The sequence below is a fragment of the Lates calcarifer genome, linkage group LG8, assembly GCF_001640805.2.
Source record: "Lates calcarifer isolate ASB-BC8 linkage group LG8, TLL_Latcal_v3, whole genome shotgun sequence".
Taxonomy (NCBI): Eukaryota; Metazoa; Chordata; class Actinopteri; family Centropomidae; genus Lates; species Lates calcarifer.
In genome coordinates this window covers 24,724,414-24,743,837 of record NC_066840.1, presented here as the reverse complement: position 1 = coordinate 24,743,837, position 19,424 = coordinate 24,724,414, and the positions used below count along the sequence as shown (strand labels likewise).

At 41.1% G+C, this 19,424-nt stretch overlaps 1 long non-coding RNA gene across 5 annotated transcripts in view; it reads left to right on the top strand.

Annotated features, from left to right (window-relative positions):
- Positions 1 to 230: 230 nt before the first annotated feature.
- LOC108889681 (uncharacterized) overlaps positions 231 to 19,424 on the top strand; it is a 43,709-nt gene continuing 24,515 nt past the window's right edge. For 4 of the 5 annotated variants that reach the window (XR_007813758.1, XR_007813759.1, XR_007813757.1 and 1 more), the window contains exons 1-3: positions 231 to 1,122; positions 5,751 to 5,883; positions 16,183 to 16,313. This is a non-coding gene — a long non-coding RNA (uncharacterized LOC108889681). Of the gene's footprint in view, positions 1,123 to 5,750; positions 5,884 to 15,468; positions 15,569 to 16,182; positions 16,314 to 19,424 lie in introns of all 5 variants that reach the window. The other variant, XR_007813760.1, reaches the window with a different exon arrangement.

The window sequence follows — 19,424 nt, the reverse complement described above, 5'->3', positions numbered from 1 at the left end:
TTGTGGCTCTCAAACAGCCACTTAACCACATTTTTAAATATCTGTACCTGCAGCTTTTTGTCATCAGCCTTTTACAGCCACTCACTGTGAGTGTTTGTGTGTCAGATTTTTGGGGGGTTTCAAATGTTTTTATGGTTTTTAAAAGACCGGGGGTCAGTTTCATGAAACAGGATCAGATCACTGTCACTGACTGTAATTAACTGTTTTCAGTTTAACTTCACCTCCATCCATCTCACAGAGGTGTAATATTTGTGTCTCTTCTCTCCCCCTCCACAGCCTGGATGTCTGTGGACCTGATTGGCCGACCAGACACCCTACAAGCAGCGTTCAGGTCCAGGTGTCGGCGGCGTCCTGGTCCTGTCAGCCGGATTCATCCTGAGAGACACATGCAGAAGGAGGAGAAGTTTTACAGCTTCATTTGTTGGCGAGGACAAATCGGCCGAGATCTCCCCGGCGAGATTAATGGCACGGCAAATCATGGCTCATGCTGCCGCGGCGACAGGCGTTCCCCGGGTGCCGTTCCCCGGGTGCCGTTCCCCGCGGCTGCGGCTCATTTAAAAGCCGTATAATCTCGGCGGTGACGGTGACGGAGCGGGGGAAATCGCATCGCTGGACCAGGACGCCTGACAGCTGCATTAAGCCCTGCCAGGGCCGCTTCACGCCCACAGGACCCCTCCCAATCACCCCCACCCCTCATCATCACCCAGCATGCCTCAGTAACAGAGAGGAGGCTCTTATGGAGGCTGCTGATCTCCGTGGAGATAGAAGAGGAGAGGCTCCGTCCTGCTCCTCCATCTCATTCAACCTTCATTTAACCAGAAAACCTCTCCTGACATTAAACGTCTCTTTCTGCACAGGAGCCGTGACACCATGACAGACAACAGGCTCCGAAATATTTACCACAGACACTTACAGGACCAAAAAAACTATCTTCACTGCTGAGCAATATGGAATTTAGAAAGTGATATTTATATATAAAGAAATAAGACAACTATGTTGATTAATATTGGTATATTTCCCCTTACTTACAGTTAGGCCGAACAGATAAACCAGTTATTTCTTAGTGATTAGCAACTGTGTTTCTGTCACATCTGAAGGGAAAAGACCAAGAGCTTCCCAGCGGTGAGTAACATTTTAATATCAACTAACAAGTGTCCTCTTTTTTGAAACCCAAAATATAATTACCCCAGGTACATATTAACATTACATATTTACCATGTCCGAATGACTTTTTGTATTAGCTAAACGTTAGCAAGCTAGCTGGCTAATTAGCTAGCGTTAGCTCATGCAGTCTCTCTAGCTAGCTAGTTAGCGCGGCTTGCTAGCAGTGGCTAGTTTGTAAATCAGGAGAGAACACAGAGAGGGACCGCCAAAAAACACCAAAGAAGAACAAAGAGAGGGACCGCCAAAAAACACCAAAGAAGAAGAAGAAGAACACAGAGAGGGACCGCCAAAAAACACCAAAGAAGAAGAAGAAGAACACAGAGAGGGACCGCCAAAAAACACCAAAGAAGAAGAAGAAGAACACAGAGAGGACGCCAAAAAACACAAAGAAGAAGAAGAAGAAGAAGAACACAGAGAGGGAGCTGTTCCGGTGGGTCAGAGGGAGTTAGCTAGCTAACAGTGCTAAAGTAGTCACAGCAGGTTGCTTTCAGTGGCGCGATGAGGCTGTAATAGATGGCTAATTAGCTATTAGTGAATGCGTGAATGCCAAATTAACTGGAAAGCTTTCTAGTTTTCTACGTTTTTTTTTTTGTTGTTGTTGTTTTGTAGCTAGCTATGTGGTCTTGTACAAGGGGGTATTTGTATTTGTCAGCTGGATGTGATAGCAGCTAGCAAGTTACTGCTTATTTATTTTTTTATAATGATATTGATGGAGATGAATATTCTTATGCAGTGAGATTAGGTTGTAGTTACTTATTTATTTATTATATTATTACTTACTTACTTAGAAAATTGTTAAGATGTTTTCCAGAATATTAAAACTATTTGTCTTAAAAGTCAGTTTGCTGTTTGGAGGGTAAACTGTGCAATAATAATTCATCAGACTGCAGGACACGGAAAATCTGAAACTCTAATTTTTTTAAGTTAAAAAGTACAAATGTACAGCTATAACCTAACCTGCTCTACTTATCCTTCTGGACCTTAGTTAAAATGTTGCCCTTCTTAGAGGCAAATATTGTTCTCTTTACTCCACTACATTTCTTTTACTTTTTAAATTGATATCTAACATACAGAAGCTCAGTTTATCAAATCTGATGCATTGTCACAGATTAAATCACTAACAATTATGTAAAAAAATAAACTACAACATAATACTACTGAACTGCTTACACATGTCACTAATGATTCAGTAATATTAATACACCATGCAGCTGCTTAATGAGTACTTTTACTTTTGATACTTGTAAGTACATTTTGTTGCTAGTATTTATGTACTTTTACCTAAGTAGTATTTTGAATGCAGGACTTGTGAGTATTTTTACATTATTGTATTGATACGTTTACATAAATAAATATCTAAATTCACAAACACCACTGACTATGGCCTCACTGACTGGGTTCACATCCAGGTCAAACACACCTGTACAGGTGAGCCTCATCAGCACAGCTAAAGGCTAACAGTGGGCGTGGTAGATTTGAGAGCTTTAACCTGTATAAAATGGTCTCGCACATGATGAAATGTTTCTATAGTGTAGATCCCTGTTAAAGCTGAAGACGCCTCCTTCATATTAAAGTAAGTGGAGTTTATTTGTGCAGCACCTTTCTGCTCAGAGTGTGAATAGAAACAGAAATAAACTCTGTTGGAGTCTGAATGTTCCTCTCAGCTTCCCTGCAGAAATGAGAAAGTTGAGGTCAGCAGTTTGATATCTCATTCTGAATTTGTTCTCTCCAAGTTCAGCAGCAGAAACTCTGATCTGCAGCAGCGAAAAACACCCACCAGTTTGACTCAGAGCTCAGAGCCTTTCTCTTTTATTTCCTCTTCTGCGTTTCCATCAGCAGTTCAGGTTTCATGGAAAGGGCAATCTGCTGCAACGAGCCGGCGCTTTATGACACTAATCAGAGCAAATGTGGTTACAGAGATCCAGTTAGGGAGAAATGATTGCTTTTCAGGAAGAAGTCAAACTAAACACTGGTGCTAATGCAAAGCAATCTTAAGAACAACAGTGGAATAAGCACATTTAATTTGCAGTTAAATCAAATAAGTCTTAAATTAGAGAGTGCTCGTTTTATTCCGCTGACGGAAGCCTCCTCAGAGGAAGAGAAGCGGCGTTCAAGAAAACAAACAACAAGCTGTCTGAACGTCTGACAGCATCACGGCTCACAGCTGCTCTGTTACCTAGAAACAACACTCACTCCTCCCAAAATCCCTCCTCGCCTTTTCAGGTGAAACTAAATGGCTAACTCGCTCTCTGGCTCTCTGCAAGGTCGGCGAGAAAAAGCTAAGGGCCCAATCAGGGGGTCCCTGCACTGAGCCCCAGGTATCGCTCGACCCGCCAAATCGTCTTCCTCTCTGTTTGCTGAGGACAAGAGGGACGGAGACACCTCGGCAGCTAATTAAAGAAGTCCAATTAGAGAGGCATCAGATGGGTCAGCGGGCCGCCGGAGGACGCCACTCCTCCCGACATCAAAACAGCATCAGACAGCGCTGGGAGAAGAGACGACCCGCCGTTACCTTTTTCTCTCTCTGCACTTCATCTAATCACAGCACAAACCTCTCTTGTTTTCCTCTCCTCCCCCATTCATCCCTTCATCTTTACTCCTCAGTCACCGTGTCTAAACACAAGTGAAAGTCAGTCAGCTGTTTTTTATGTAGCCTGTGGAACTAGATGCCACACAGGATGCAGTTACTTCTGGGTTTATGTCGCCTTAATGTTGTTGTTGACAAAACAGAAACAGAGTAAAGTATTGAACCCTTTTGTGGTGAGATGTATCTGCTTCCACAGATACAGATCAACAAGATGATTTAAAGGAAAAACAAAATATGGCACAAGACTACTGACAGAAAACACAAAATAAAACCAATTAAATACTTTTAATACTAATATAACAAGCAAAAACACACCCACAAATGTACAATGTATAATTTATGTATTCCACAGAAGTTTAAATCAATTTAAAATCTGTGTCACTCCCTTGCTTACAAAGAATGGCTTAGTTAAGACTTCACGTTACAAACACACAATAGTTGCCGTCTAAACTCTAATAGCATCTAAATCAAACCATCCAGTTAAAGTATTCACTGATAACCTTTTAAAAGTATTTACACTTGCATATTTCAACATGCGTACGTATTTATCTACGACGATTTTCACGAATCAAAACAAATCAAAACACAGACTGGTTAAAAAACTTTGTGAACTATATGACCTGAGTGGAAAATGAGATATAAATAAATTTAGTGTTTGTTAAGCTGGACTTCAGTGGTAAACACCATGTACAGCCCATTAATGGTGGCCCATCTAAAGGCTCCATTAATGAGCTCTAGCTCGGTGCAGATGCTGAGCAGATTGGTGATGAATATTATTACATTAAAAAAACCACAAACTGAATCTGTCAGAGCGTCTGCTGCAGCTGGAGATGATTGATTTCCTTCTTTGTGAATCAGACTTTCTGGGCACTTGAGCTGTCCTCACCGCGGGGATCAGACTCCTTCAGTAGTGATGACACTGTTATCAGACTGTTTGAAAATCCAGAGGCGTTCTTCATGTTCAGACTCTTCCTGCTCGTGGCTCTTAAGTGGAAAACACACTGATTTACTTTCTCTCTGAAAATGAGATATTCAAGTGGACATCATCCTTATGTCTGTGTGTTAAATACAGAGCTGGAATCAGGACATTGTTAGTGTAGATTAGTTTCAGGGCTGGAAATGGCTGCCCTGGCTCTGACTATGATCTCTGTTTGGCCCTTCCTCCAGTCTTTATGCTAAGCTAGGCTAACCACATCCTGACTTCAGCTCAGCAATGAAAGAAAACAGTAAATCCATGCTTAAGCTCTGCTGGTAAATGATATGTACAGTCGATTAATTCAGTTAATGCCACGGAGTCAGTGAATTAGCTGCAGGCTGCGACTTGAACCCTGTTTTCTTTTAGCTTACGTTTGTTTGTATTTTGCCAAATTAGCACCATTAAAATGCTGAACTGAACTGTCACTGGATTCATTTGACAGTAAAGAAAACCTAAAAACATGACGATTCTCAGGCAAGTTCTGGATTCATTAGGAGCTTAATTTTGTCTCTGCAGATTTATGGACATTTAATAGCGATCAACACCAGAGATGGCGATATCCTCAGGAGGTGTGAGTCTCACTGAACATTAACATGTGTCCTATCATATCTGTGTGTTCAGTGTTGATTGGGTTTTGACTCAGAGAAAGAGTGAAATTTTTTCTTTTCTTTCATTCTTGGTGTAATGGGCTGTGTTCAAGCTAAAATAGGGTGTCAAAGGGAGAAATGTAGGAGCTGGTGTTTTTGACTCATATCAGAGACAAAAAGTCACAGACAGATGGATGAAAACCAGAGTTGGTGTGCAACATGGCGGTGCTTAACAGTTTTGAAATAATATTTTACTGTAATTTATGACACGTTAAGGGTTTCGGTTTGTGTTGCTACAGGAGGACAGGCCTAAAGCTTCACCTGACAAACAAAATGCTGATTTTTCCTGTGGAAATTCGACTCTTCAGTCATACGTGTGATTTATATTCTCACATCATGACTGCAGAGGCCTTTTTAAGATGTATTTTTGTTGCAGTGTGGATCCTGGAAGGAAACCTGGCCCTCCGCCCGCCTGCCGCCGTCAGGAGCCTCGCGACTGTAAGATGGCGACAGATTTGTGATTAAACAGCCACTTTGTCATGCGAGAGGGACATAATGCATCAACACAGGTGAGCGTAGAAGCCTGTTGTGGAGTTTATCATCATGACTGCTTCAAAAATTGAAATGGGTTATTTATTGGGTGTCAGTCACATCAGGAACACACACACAAACACACAGAGCTGTGTTTTCCCGTCTGACTGAGGCACCGTTATTATTATTATTATTATTTTTTTGACAGATCGCCCAAGCCGCAAATCTTTAGCTGCAGCCCATTAGTAATCCTCCCCCGCCGTCGGTCTGATGTTTATTATTTCCCAGCAGCAGGACGGATAATTTATGAGGGGAAACCTGCTCGTCTACCTGCAGCTTTCAAACAGGATGCAGGTCAGAGCCGATATTAAAGTCATCAAAACCAAATTCACCAAAGTGATTCAGGCAGCGGCAGCGCAAACTAAAGGTACTGTGTCATGTCAGAGATTCATGACGGCAATACAAATTCACCAGGAGGAGGGAAGGAAGGGAAGAGTGATGGAGGGAAGACAGTTGAAGAGCAATGGAGGGAAGGATTAAGGAAGTTAAGCATGAGGAAATAAAGATAAAAACGGAACAAAGATTGATGTGGACGAAAGAAAGGAGGGAGAAAAGACAGGAAAAAGGAACAAAGGTGGAAAGAAATTACGAACAAGGAAAGGAAATAAGGATGAAGGCAAAAAAAGATCCAAAAATGGAAGGAGGAAAAAAAGAAGGAAGAAGGAAAGAGTGGCAGATAGATGAGAGAAAGAAGAAAAAGGGAAGAAAGAGGATGAGGCGACGTCAAAAATGAAAGATGGAAACAAGGATGAAGTGAAGGGAGTCAGGGAGCAGTAAAGGAAAAAGAAAAGAGTCTAGGGTGGAAAAATAAAAATGTGTTAATACTGAGAAGGAAGAAGTAACAGATCTAAACGAATAAAGCTTTTGTGCGTCAGCTCAGACTCTGATCTCAGAACTCCTCCACTTTCTCTCCTTTGTCTCAAAAAGCTTCAGAACTCACGTCTTTCCAGCACTTTCTATGGAATCACCCTGCGGCTTCACTTTGCTTCACTTGGTTTCAAGAATCAGTCGTTTTCCTTGAATTAAATCTGCTGTAAACAAATCAGCGGCTGTCACGACGTATGATCATTCAGGACCTCAATCCGTCTAACTCGGCTCTCGGGACGTCCCCTGGTTTTAACTTCACTTTATCTTGACTTATTTGAAAAACTCCCTCACAAGCGGCGTTCAGAGGGAGGAGTCGTTACTATATCTATACCAAATTGTTCCCTTTTAGACCAAGATGACTGTAATCAGAGAGATTCAAGATCAGTAACCGTCTCATTTTGTGTGTGTGTGTTCTAGTTGCTCTTAACTTTGTCTTCAGGATGTTACTGGAAGCTATTTATTGATTACTGAGGGTGTGTGGGTGCACTGAGCCTCTTTCTGAGCTGAGCTGGTTTCTAAGAGTCGGACTGTGGGGTCATGTGATATGGCGGCGGAGGGTTACAGACGGTGAATGGAGGGGAAGCTGGATGGATGCAAATGAGCGCTCGGTTTAAATGGGACTGTTTTTTTATTCATGAAGGATTGATCGAGTCGTGGTGCGAGGGAGATGAATGAAATATGCATGGAGCGGCCGTATTGTACCCGCCCGCCAGACCCATGATTAATTTCAGCTCAGTTCTGTGTGGGCTCGACACGGTGCAGCCGCAGCGCCGGGCGACTCGCGACCCAAAGAAATGGATCTGATGCTGTTTGACCGCACGGTGTCAAACCACAAACTGACACTGACTGACTCCTCTCAGACATGGAACAGAAAGTTTTTAACCTCTTTAACACAAATTTTACCCTGAAACTGACTCTAAAAGAACGAGTCAGTCAATTTTTCATCATGTAATTTACACTTTTAGGTGATTATTTTGTAGACATGGACAGATTATGAGACAAAACAACTACAAACAAAGCAGTTGTGTCATTTGTAGTCATTTTGTGTCTCATTCTGGTCATTAAACTGAGCTCTATGACTTTTAGATAAGAAATATTAACTGTCACCTCATACAGAGTCTCTGGTCCAGGTCAGCCCCCCCCAGGCTCATTCAGTAATAAATCCTTGCTTGTAGACAAACCTTTAACAACACAGAGAAAAATATAACCTCTGAAATATTCACAACAAATTAATAACTACTATTAATAACAAATTAGTTGAGGGAGTGTGTGCTCCACCTCTCATCTCTGTTGCAACAGCTCCACTTTCAAATTCCACCTTGTGAACAACATGGCAGCAGCTGTGTTAGGAGGATTGTTGGAGTGAAAGGCGACACACTGTCCACAGCTTGGCACAGATATACTTGCGTTGTTTTTAAAGACAGGATTTCAGAAATGCTGAGTCCACCCACCTAAGAAGGTTTTGACTGGCCATGCACCAACATAACATTTTTTGTCATTTTATTAATCTGCTCGTTGATTTTTTATGTAAATATTTTTATCTCTAGCTTGACAGAACAAGCTCTACTTTGTACTTTTTTTTCCTAATCTTTAAACCTCAAAGTCAAGAATTAACTTTCACACCCAACTTTACCTCCCTGCATTTGGTCTGGTGCCAGGCACAAGATTTTGGTGGAGAATACAAATTTTTAAATTTTCATTTACATGTATTCTCAATATTTATTCTGCTTCATCCCTCCAGGGCCAAGGCCCCATCTATGGCTCCCTTTAGGGAATTTCCAGTCGGGCCCTTTAGGATCCTTCTAAGTTGCCTGTTTTTCCCACTTGTTAAACCAGCCTCAAGTTTTTGAGATGTGTAACTCTACACACATTATTCCACATTCCTCCAGCGCCGCCATCAAGACGAGGAGAGAAAACACTTTTAGCTCTAAATGTGAAAAGAATCGTCATGTTTCTTTTTGTTGTAAAGTTCATATTTTACTGCAGGATTTTTCCATGATTCCACTGCTGCTTTTCACTCCAGCAAATGATTTATAAATACTTTTTTCCAGCTCTGCTCCTGTTTTCTCTGTGCTTCTTTTCCAAAGGAGCACTCAAAGCGCTCTCATCTGCAGCTCCTTCATCTTTTCATTGTCGAACACGTTGTTGCCTGAGGCGCAATTTTTCCCCTAAGCCTGTTTCTGCTGGAAGTCGAAGGCGAGGTTCGGGATCACGGTTTCTGACGTGATGTTTCCAAAATCCAGCGGAGACTTTTCTTCACCTGCAGGAGGTTCTCATGTTTGTTTTATGTCCTGTATCGACTGACCGAGTGTCCGGCTGCCAGGCAAACATCATCAGTGTTTCAGGCACGCGTTAATCGATTGATCACAACATGCGTCCTGACACGTTGATCATTCAGAGTGTGAAGCCCTGAAGCCTGAGAGGACGAATCTGTCTCACTCTTTATTCTGTACACTGTCTCTCAGTCAACAGTGAAAGAATAAGATCAAGGCTGTGTCTGTTTTTGTGAAAAGAGCTGAACACAATCCTCATCCCATCTGTTCACTGAGAAACATTATTATTGAACTTATTACTCTGAACTAAAATGAACTTTTCCTAAAACACATTGTGTAAAACCCTGCATATTTCAACATAAAATCATCTTACACTGCAAAATCTGACAAATCGTTCTGTCTAATCATAGAAATGCTGTATAATATCCTCATATAGCACTTTGAGACAAGTTTGATGAAACAGTTTCATTCTTAAAAGAAACAAAAAACTAAAAGAAATAAATAAAATTGATAACATATTGACCTGCATCTCCACCAGCCTGTAAAACACTATGTTGCCCCTAATAATTTGTATTAAATTAAAGTGCTTTCTGCTCCACCCTGCACTTATAGAGGCACTTCTGCCTGAGTAAAGTTTGATGACTGGAGTCAAATATTTCAGCGGTGTGTCCTCCTGTTATCCACCCACTCATCGAGCTCTCAGGATGACATTTTCATCGCCTCGCAAATGTCAGATGGATCTCTGCAGGCTGGGACTTTAAGTGTGTTTCTTTTCTCTCTGTGTGGTTTCTCACTCGGCGATCATCGTTCTGTCCAACGCCGACTCGACTGCACTTTGCTCCTCCATCACCGCCTCTCTGCCTTCCACTTCTCTGTCCATCACGATGCACCTGACCACAACCACAGCAGCTATTTGGCAAAGAGTCGCTGCCTCTGTCCACCAGAGAGAGAAAACTATTACACATACAAGAAGCAGCACAGTGACTCAGGTCCGGGGTGAAGGTTTAGTCCTGAAAGGAGAAGGTGATTTAAGTTTATTAAGTAATTTATCAGAGCATTAATATACAGTTATTTCTTTTATCTGTGAGATCAACCAGCTCTCTGCTGCTGTCATTTGTCTGACTTTTTTTGTAATTTCAAACAGGAAACACTTTCCCATCTGTTCATCCTCATAGCTCACCACTGGACTGGGATGTTTAGTTTAACTGCTGAAACAGAATTATTAATAGGACCATCGTCTTTTTCATCATCTTTTCTTTTTATTTTACAATGAAATGAAATGAAATGAAATGAAAATATAGTGGTGTCCAACTCAATGCTAATGTTAAACATTAGTCATAGATGAGCTTGTTGTAGGCCTGTGTGTTGTCGCGTATTCTTTCTTTGTGTGTTTGTTTTTCCAGTGAAGTAGTTGTGTCGTTAGCAGGAATTAGGGATGGGCATTTGAAGAAATTTCCTTTGATTGATCATCAGGAAAATGTATGCTCAATTATTGATTAATAATATTTTTTTATACTGAAAATGCCTCTGGCAGAAAATAGGCTAGTAAAGAAAATGTGTTTTTCCTCAATTAAAACTTTATTCCAAGAAGAAATGTCCAACAACAATCCTCTCAAACAAAGCCTTTAAAGTTGAACTAACAGAAAGTAAAACAACAAAGATCTGCAGCCTCATAAAGGCAGCAGAGCCCGAGGCTCTGAGTCAAACCCAACAAATTAACAAACCAAAGCTACAGCGCTCATCAGAAACACAACTGAAAGGCTTTTAGACACAAAGCAGAAAACGTATCACCAGCTATTGCACCGTTTACAATCAGCTTCGTTATTTCTTCGCTTGAAATGGTCCCACACCAAACTTCTGCTCTCTTCATGTGTACCTTTGATTTCTACAACAGCTCAAAGGCAGCTCAGTTTAACCTGTTACATTTTAATGGCGCCTCCTGGTGGTCGCTGCGTCATAGTGAAAATCATTGTTTTGCTGCAAGACACACACACTACACAACCTTGCTGATATAAACGTATACGTGCGTACGTCTCATGCATGAGGAAGGTGAAAGACTGAAGCATTTGTGTTTCCCTTATTTAAGATGTTTTACACAGAGGATGCTGTTACCCTCTCACTCTGAAACAGGAAGTGTTGAACTCTGGGTAAACTGAGCAGGGTGGGGTAAATTTGTAGCCAGAGGCGAGTACATACATGTGTTGAAAGATAGAATGGATCAATTTCAGATGTTAAAAAGACTCATTTCAGGTTTATGATGCCCTGAAAAATGTGTTCACTGTTTTACAGCCGCTGATTGTGTAACAGGGAAAATGTTTTTTTTGGCCTGAAGGTGCAATACCAAATTTGGCCACTTCACAAGATCGTTTCACAGCCGAGCACCGTTCCTGGAGGCTTGTTCTCACCCCTGTTCTTCACAGAAATAAAAGCAGAGATAAATATGTGACCACAGCTCCAACCTATTGTAGAATAGCCTGTGTGGGCTGCATGTTATTTTGAATTCATTTCAAATTGAACCATCCCTCTCTGAACATATGGAGTGTAGAAAGCAAAGTACGAGAACAAAGCTGTTACAGTCACAGACAACAAAACTTAGCCCTGTTATCCTTTCACTTTGAGTCTCAGCACTCAAACCTCCTGCTTGTATCACAGTCAAAAGTCAAATCTTTCCTTTTCTGTTCAGATCTAACCTTCTGCTGGAATCAAAGAATTATGGGAAATGATCTGTGTTTCCTGTGCATTAAACACACGTCTGTCTCTGATAGGAGCTGATGCCATCGCCCATGTCAATCTGCAGGTAAAATAAACCACAGATAAGCAGAGCGTGATAAGCTGCAGCTCCTTGAAGTGTTATATTCATTTCAGTGCTGGTTGTGTTTGATCCTATCACCACAGGCCTGTATGCTAAACCACAGCATTTCCATGCAGGCTGCGCTGTGTTTTAGCAATAAATTCAGAGCGGCGAGCAGCCTCGCTTAGCCCGATCACATCAGGTTAGTGATCCCACAGGAGGGCGAGGGGAAAGCCAATGAGCTGCCTAACCAAACCCAAAAATGACAACGACAACAGCAGCAGCACCACAGTGAAACACAGTCTGCCTCCAGATCATCCATCACTGTTCAACTGCAGACAGACAGGCAGAGGGATTATGGTGTTTACTCAACACATGTAGAAACTCAAGTATAGAAACAAAGATGTGGTTTTAGAAGCAGTTACAGACAGAATTCACAACAGCAGCTTCACTACAGCCCTCCCCCTCTCCAAAATGATGTTAGAGGTAGACTTATGTCTCCTTTAGGTCGACAAAATGAAGTTAGACGAAAGCAAAGTAACTCATGAAGTATTCCTGATTGTTATGTACCAAAGGAAAGGGTGATAAAAGAGAAGTACTGGGTCATAAACTGAAGCATGCACAGATTAAAATGTTGGTCTTAATGATGGCGTTATGGTCACCAATGATTTTGGTCCATTGTTAGGGAACTATACATGACTGGACCAGTCCTTCAAGTAGAGGTCAAGATATATCATTTCACAGAACAGAGAATAATAATCATGAGTCTCAGCTAGCCTCTCTTCCACTTGCTTCTGTAATACAGTCTCTCATCAGGCATTTACCTGGAGTTTACTTTCTATAATCGAAGACAAATCGTTGTTATATATATAAGTCAAACCTGCATTTTACCAAAGTTAAACAACTTTCTAAGACTCTGCCATGAAAAAACTACAGGCACAGCAGCTTGGCATTTTCCATATCCATAAAACAGTGCCTAGATGTCTTTCCATGTGCTGAGTGGCATTATGGTTTCCTTTACTTGGTGTGGTACTTGTAGCTTGAGTGTGTGTGTGGATTTCTCACAGCAGAAGTATGAGATATGGCAACACAATGTGGTTGCCAGGTTTGAGCTCTGGCCACAAAACCTAGTTGCGGCTTAGACCGACTAGTTGGGGAGATGGTTCGCTGAAAAGATGCAACATGTTTGATGATGAACTTCTGATGGAGCTCGCAGTTTCCCCATGCTTCCAGTCTTTATGCTAAGCAAGGCTGATCCAATCCGAAAGTCCATTTAAGCATATTTTAAGTAGGTTGTAAACAGCTTTTGGGCTGACTGGACAGTTCTGGAGTTGGATCTGGTGACTCTGTTGTGTGCTCTGTCCCGTCAGTGTAGCTGCATCTCATCCCAGCGGCTTTGTTTGTGTCGTCGTCAGAAATGAAGCAGATCAATAACCTGCCATCAGCACTTCTGCTCGTTCCTACAGAGCCCAGTTGATGCCTCATAAATCCTCTTTCTCTCTTTTGCAGGGCTCAGAAATGAAATATTATTATTCACAGCAGGATAATCATATTTACTGTCAGACTCTTCACACTGGTTTGAGTGATTATATGCAGGTAACCCTCTAATCATGTTTTAAGCGTTGTGGTTTGTTTATGTTTTGGCTACATTTTCTGACTGTCAGGAATTTTCATTTTTGAGTGTCTTTAGTTTTCTGATTCTCCTCCGTCAGAACAACTGTCAGATCTGATGCAACAGCTTCTCAATTTACTTCAAATACAGAAAGGGAAAAATGTGGAGAGACTAGACTTCCATCTATTAGAGCTGTTTCTGAAATAAACTTGCATAAATTTGTGCAGTAAATTATACCTATCTTGAAACATCTTGACATAGACTAATACAGGTCAACAGTCCCACTTTTCTAACTGTCAAAGTTAATTACCTGTGAATAGATAATAAGTTACTTAATGACAGCTTAGAATAGAGAGTTAAACTGTTTGCAGTGATTACTTATTAACTCCGAATCAATGAACCGTGATATTTTCTTTTATAAACTTTCTAAATTTAATTTCTCTGATGAAATAAGTTCAAATCCTACCTCTCCAACCGTGAACAGTGTGTCATTAATAAGATATCATCACTTTTTAAGGAATAAAATAGGAATCCCACAGGGCTCTGTTCTCTTCAGTTTATATCTAAATGATTTTCCTGAATCATGAATCAGGTGTTCAGATGTATGCAGACGATGCAGTCATATATGTTTCAGCTGTCAGTTTGCTTTCCTTCCAGGGATCTCTCATCGTCAGCATCTAATGAGTCAAATATGAAGATTAATGAACAAGATCATGTAAGAATCCCAAAATCTGAGACATTTTTGACATTAAATTGCACACACACTTGCACACTTAAGATTATTCTTGGCAGCGCATAAAGATGAACTGAGTTGTGAAGGTAGACGTGAATGTTTTGCCAGGCACACAGAAGCTTCTGTCTCCACACAGTACTTACATGTGAGAGTATAAATAAGAGAAGCAGATCAGGCTTTTCTTCAGCAGAACTCATGATGTAACAGTGTGAAAGTGTTAAACTGAGCTGGGAGGCGGCCGTGTGATTTGCATGTGAGATAATGTGCGTGATGCGTTTCCTCTCTGGCTGTTACGACGAGATCAAAGGACACGTCACTGTTGTCTCTGTATCAGCTGATCGGAGTCGACCTCGAGGCTTCTCAGAATGCAACCGTTTCATGTTCACAAGTTCATCAAAGCAGCAGGGAAATCACAGCCGAGCTAATTATAGCCCCCGCAACACACAGCTGCAATTAACCTTATTGAATTTTTCCCGTGGTTTCATGTTTGACAAAAGTAACGGATGCTGTCGAGCTTCCTGGATCATATTCACATGTTTTTGTCTTTGTTGTCGTCGCTTCGGGCTCCAAACACAGAGAACTGGATAAAAACATGTCGTCCATGTATCATCCATCTTTTACACACTTAAAAACAACCAGTCTTTTCACATAATTCCACTTAGTTTCGGTGCAGTTTCCCTTGTTTTGGGAATTTTTGACAGCTGAGAGTCTTTCAGACAAAACAGAATGATGCATATCCCTGCACTGAGATGAGAAACACTGCAGCTGGCAGGAGTGGTGTGAGAACACACACTCTCGTAGATTCTTGTTTGTATATAATGTTAATACAATGATCTAAGCTTTTGTTCAGATTACTCTTTAAGATATGAACAGTGGAGCAGCAGTTGTCCTCGATAGCATCGGCCACCCTCTGTGAACAGGAGCTGGTCTGATGTGAAGGACTTCCAACTGGAAAAAAAAGCAGATTTAAAGCTTTTCACTTGGTGACAGAAGCAGCAGACCTTGACTGTGTTGTGATCAGTGTGCTTCTCCTGGTCGCTGCACACAGATGAATAGAGTAAAAAAAATGCTCGGTGGAGTGGTGGAAAGAAAAAGCCTCACCAGCTGAACAGCTCACTTAAGTTCAATTCAGACCTTCAGGTACGGCTCCCGCTGGCCCTGAAAAAGGATTAAATAATTTTTTTCCGTCTCCGTCTCTACCTGTGTCTTTGGTGTCTCTAAAAAGATCTCAGTAGAAGGCATGTGTGACTTTTATTCTGACCGTGTTTGTTCTGATGATATTCTCAGACTCCTCTAACCATCCAGATGAAAAAATATCCTGTCTGCTGCACAATAAAAAAGATACTTTCCTCTGATTTGGAAACAGTGGCACAACTTGGGAAAACAGGTGAAAATTCTTTTTTATTATTCAACCAACAAATTATTTTTTTCACCTAAACTACTAGAAGAGTCTTTTAGGATGCTGTCAATACTTTCAGAACAACGTTAAGAGGAACTGAAAACGAGTGGTTGTTATTGAAGATGGCTCTGAATTAGTCATCAAATCAATTTATTTACTTTAAGCTTTTTGATCTCTTCAAATATGTGATCTGAGGCCGACGACTTCCTCCAGACGAAATCTCCAAATGTACCCAGAATTTTTCCCTTGTTAGTGTAGTCAGATAGAAGTATTAAACCACCTTTTAAAAGGCTCCAGAATACAACAAATATACTATTACTAATAATGAAATTGCAAATATGTATTTGTTTCATTTAGCTGTCTGTAGTTGCTGATTCTTACTTCTATTAATTGTAGCAACTTTTCAGTAGCTGGCTGAATGTTTCGATTAAGCTTACGTGCTACACGCATCGGTGAACTTTAGCTTTGTTAGTAACGACAGGTGAAGGGTGCCGTCAACAGGTGCCTGTATTTAGCAATAAATCGTATTGGCTTTCACCACAAATACATAGATTTTCATGAAATATGTAAGACTACGATATTTACATTTTACTGTATTACAGGTCGGGTTGTAGCTGTGACGATCGCTTGGTGTTTGCGTATCTAGAAGCTGAGGGATTAAGATGGCGTCTGCCTCCGTGAGACCGACCTACACCCCGAGGATAAGGACACTGTGTCGTACACCTGGATCCTGGTAGGACCAAACTGTGAACACACAGTGAGACTCATTCGGTTTTGTAAACGTGGAACATGACTTTCATTTAGATCAATTTATTTATTTTTTCATCTCAGTGGTTGAAATGAGCTTTCACATAAAACAATGCTTTTCACTTTTTCTATTGATCTGTGAAGGGAACATGGAAGGACGTTGACTCTTTTTATTTTTTTACAGTAAATGACCAAATATTAATCTATTTCCACATTTATATTCATGTTCCTACTCGCTATCCCACATACCATTTTGATCCTATGAAAAATGACTGAATGCTTCCATACTCATCATAATATCTTCATGTCCATCAGTGGTAGAGACCTCAACTATCAGCACAAAATTATAAACAGATTATATTTGAAAAAAATAGAACGATTGATGTCATGTGGGTGCAAAAAATGGGTTCATAACACCTCTAATGTCACTGTTGTTTGTCCAATTCTGGCCTTATAGAAAATAAGCAAACTTTTAATGGTTCAGTCAAACTGAGAACAGTGTTTGTCTTCCATCTTACAGAGTTCGGTGAGATTAGGAATAATACTTTTCAAGATGTAAAAAAATCAATATCTGAGATGATGCTGCAGCAACCTCTGACCCCTGTGATAAATGTATATATTACTTTATTTATCTTAATCTATAAACTGAACAGAGTAAGTTACCCATGTGCAGTGGAGGTGGAGGAAGAAAAAGAGGCAGCTGTCTTAAACTTCCTTCGTGTCACCTTTTTCTTCGCAGCCGAGTTTGCAGTCCTGTATTTAGCATTTAGCGTAGGACACGGACAGTAGGATGTTTCGTCTCACCTGCAAAGGCATCGCAGGCCAAACTGACAGCGATGGCGTTTAATTCTCTGCTCCGTCTCCTCCTCCCCCCTCCCCTCTCCTCCCAGCTGCTGCTCCGGGTGTACTGAGAGAAAACAGCGAGCCGAGACCCAAATTTAATTAGTTCCTCTTCTTCTGTAAACCCGCCGTCGCCACTGTCAGGTTTCCCCGAGCAGGAAGGTTGTTGTTGTCAGGCAGCCCGTTCAGCCACTGAGGCCACTGATTCACCGCACCGTGATCACACACTCTCCCCATTAATTAAAGTTTCATATGAAGTGTCTGCAGGGAATCGCTGTTTCGCAGCCAAACTCCCGTCCAGATGGTTGCTGATATGGAGCCTCAGAGGACGGCTCTTTTGTTTCTCCTCTGCCACAGAGACAAATTTTAGATTTCTGTAGAGTTAAATGAACTTCCTCTTAATTGTTGGATATTAAGCAGAGCAACTTCTGATCACGTCTGAAACTTTGGAGAGTCTGTCGACTAATGTTGGGATGACGTCAGCAGACGGATGTGAAGAGGAGGGGAATCCCAGCAGTCTGCTCCTCTGTTGGTTGTTGAAGCAGCTGACTTGTGTTTCATTTATATTTGCCTTGGATACAACTGTAGAATAGCTGCAGTGGTTAGTATTACATTGCATTTCTGCACATGTAGTATATATTCAGTTTAGTTTTCAGTGTTTGATGGTTGTTTTCTTTTTCCTGGAGCAATCCCTGCAGAGGAGGGACACCAGATCTCAGCTCCTTTGTTGCTGCTTCTGGTTGATTCTCAGTGAGACTGTTGATGTATAACCATGGACATTCACCTGTTTGATCCAGAGTGAAAGATATCAAACTATCTAAACTACTAACTATCTAACTAACTGGTTTGATTTCTTTTTGTTGTTTATACTGTTTTTATTTTTATGTTCTATTTGAGGAAAGGAGTTCAGTCAGAAAGTCACACACAGCTTCAGTTACTAAGTTAGAAACTCATCACAGAGACATTTCAAAATTTACCTGCATTGTTTTGTATTTTGTGACTTTCAGTCAAATAGAAAAATCTTTCCAGTTAAAGTTTTCTTTAAAATAGTGTTAAAATCTCGTCTCATCCTCCTGAACCGTCGTACACCTGCTATTCCTCTGACTTTTCCTCTAGCGCCACCATGAGGTTAAACATTTGGCGTGTTTTCAGGCTGTCCGTCCTTCCCACTCTCGTGGACGCAACACCTCAGGAATACCTGAGAGAATATCTCTATCTAACGTGGACTCCATCCGAGAGTTCACACACTAATTTACTGCAGCTGAACAGGTTGGATGGAGGACAGTTTTTACCATTCAGGAGCTACAGTGACTTTGTAGATGAATGCAGGCCACTGAGTAAAACTTTATACTAGTTGCAGTAATTTCAGTAATGAGGCTGTTTATCTGTCTTTCACGCTACAGTTTCATTTTAATTTGGTGGTGAGAATGGTAAAACAAAGGCTGCATTTGATCTCATAGTTTACTGTTCTAATGGTGGAAAACAACAAATATTTTTTGTTGTACTGTTTGTTGACAGCATCAACACTGCATGATTGCATGATGTTTAAAATACAACTTATGCAAGAGGCCTAATGCATGAAGTGGTTTCATGAGGCTCTTGTAGAGACCTGCTGTTGATGGTGTTTTTAGTATTTTCTGTAATTGGTTCATTAGTTCTTTTGCAGCAGAGATGAAACTGATCCATCTTCTCCAAGAAACGCTGCACAGGAGAGTGGTCGGGTTGCTCCTTAAAGTTAATTTAGTCCATAAACATGGCTGACACAGCAGATTTTAGCTTTTCCTCTAATATGTACAAAGAAAATCTAATCCTGTCCCAGCAGGAAACACCACCTCATCTGTTTGGACGGACGGGTTCTGGATGCTGAGAGTCTGTGCTGACGTTTTTTATCGTCCACTGACCTCACACACAGTTTGACCACAGTTTTTAGCTGACAGTGCTGCTAACCTCTGGCAGTAAATGCTGATGTGAAGCTGTTAGCAGAGGGAATATCACACTGAAGCTCATCATCTTCTTACTGCCTCCATTTATCACAGGCAGCTTGTTAACCTTTTACTGCCGACTTCCAGGAGAAAAGACTTTACAAACCAGCGGACTTCTTCCAGTCCACGTCGTAAAGAAACCCAGACCACACTGGTGCAGGATACGTGTGTGTGTGTGTGTGTGGTGAGAAAAGAATTAAAGATAATGGAGCATAAAGATCAGGGCAGCTTATTTTCTAACACCCATAACTCACCATACTTTTCATTGCTCTGCT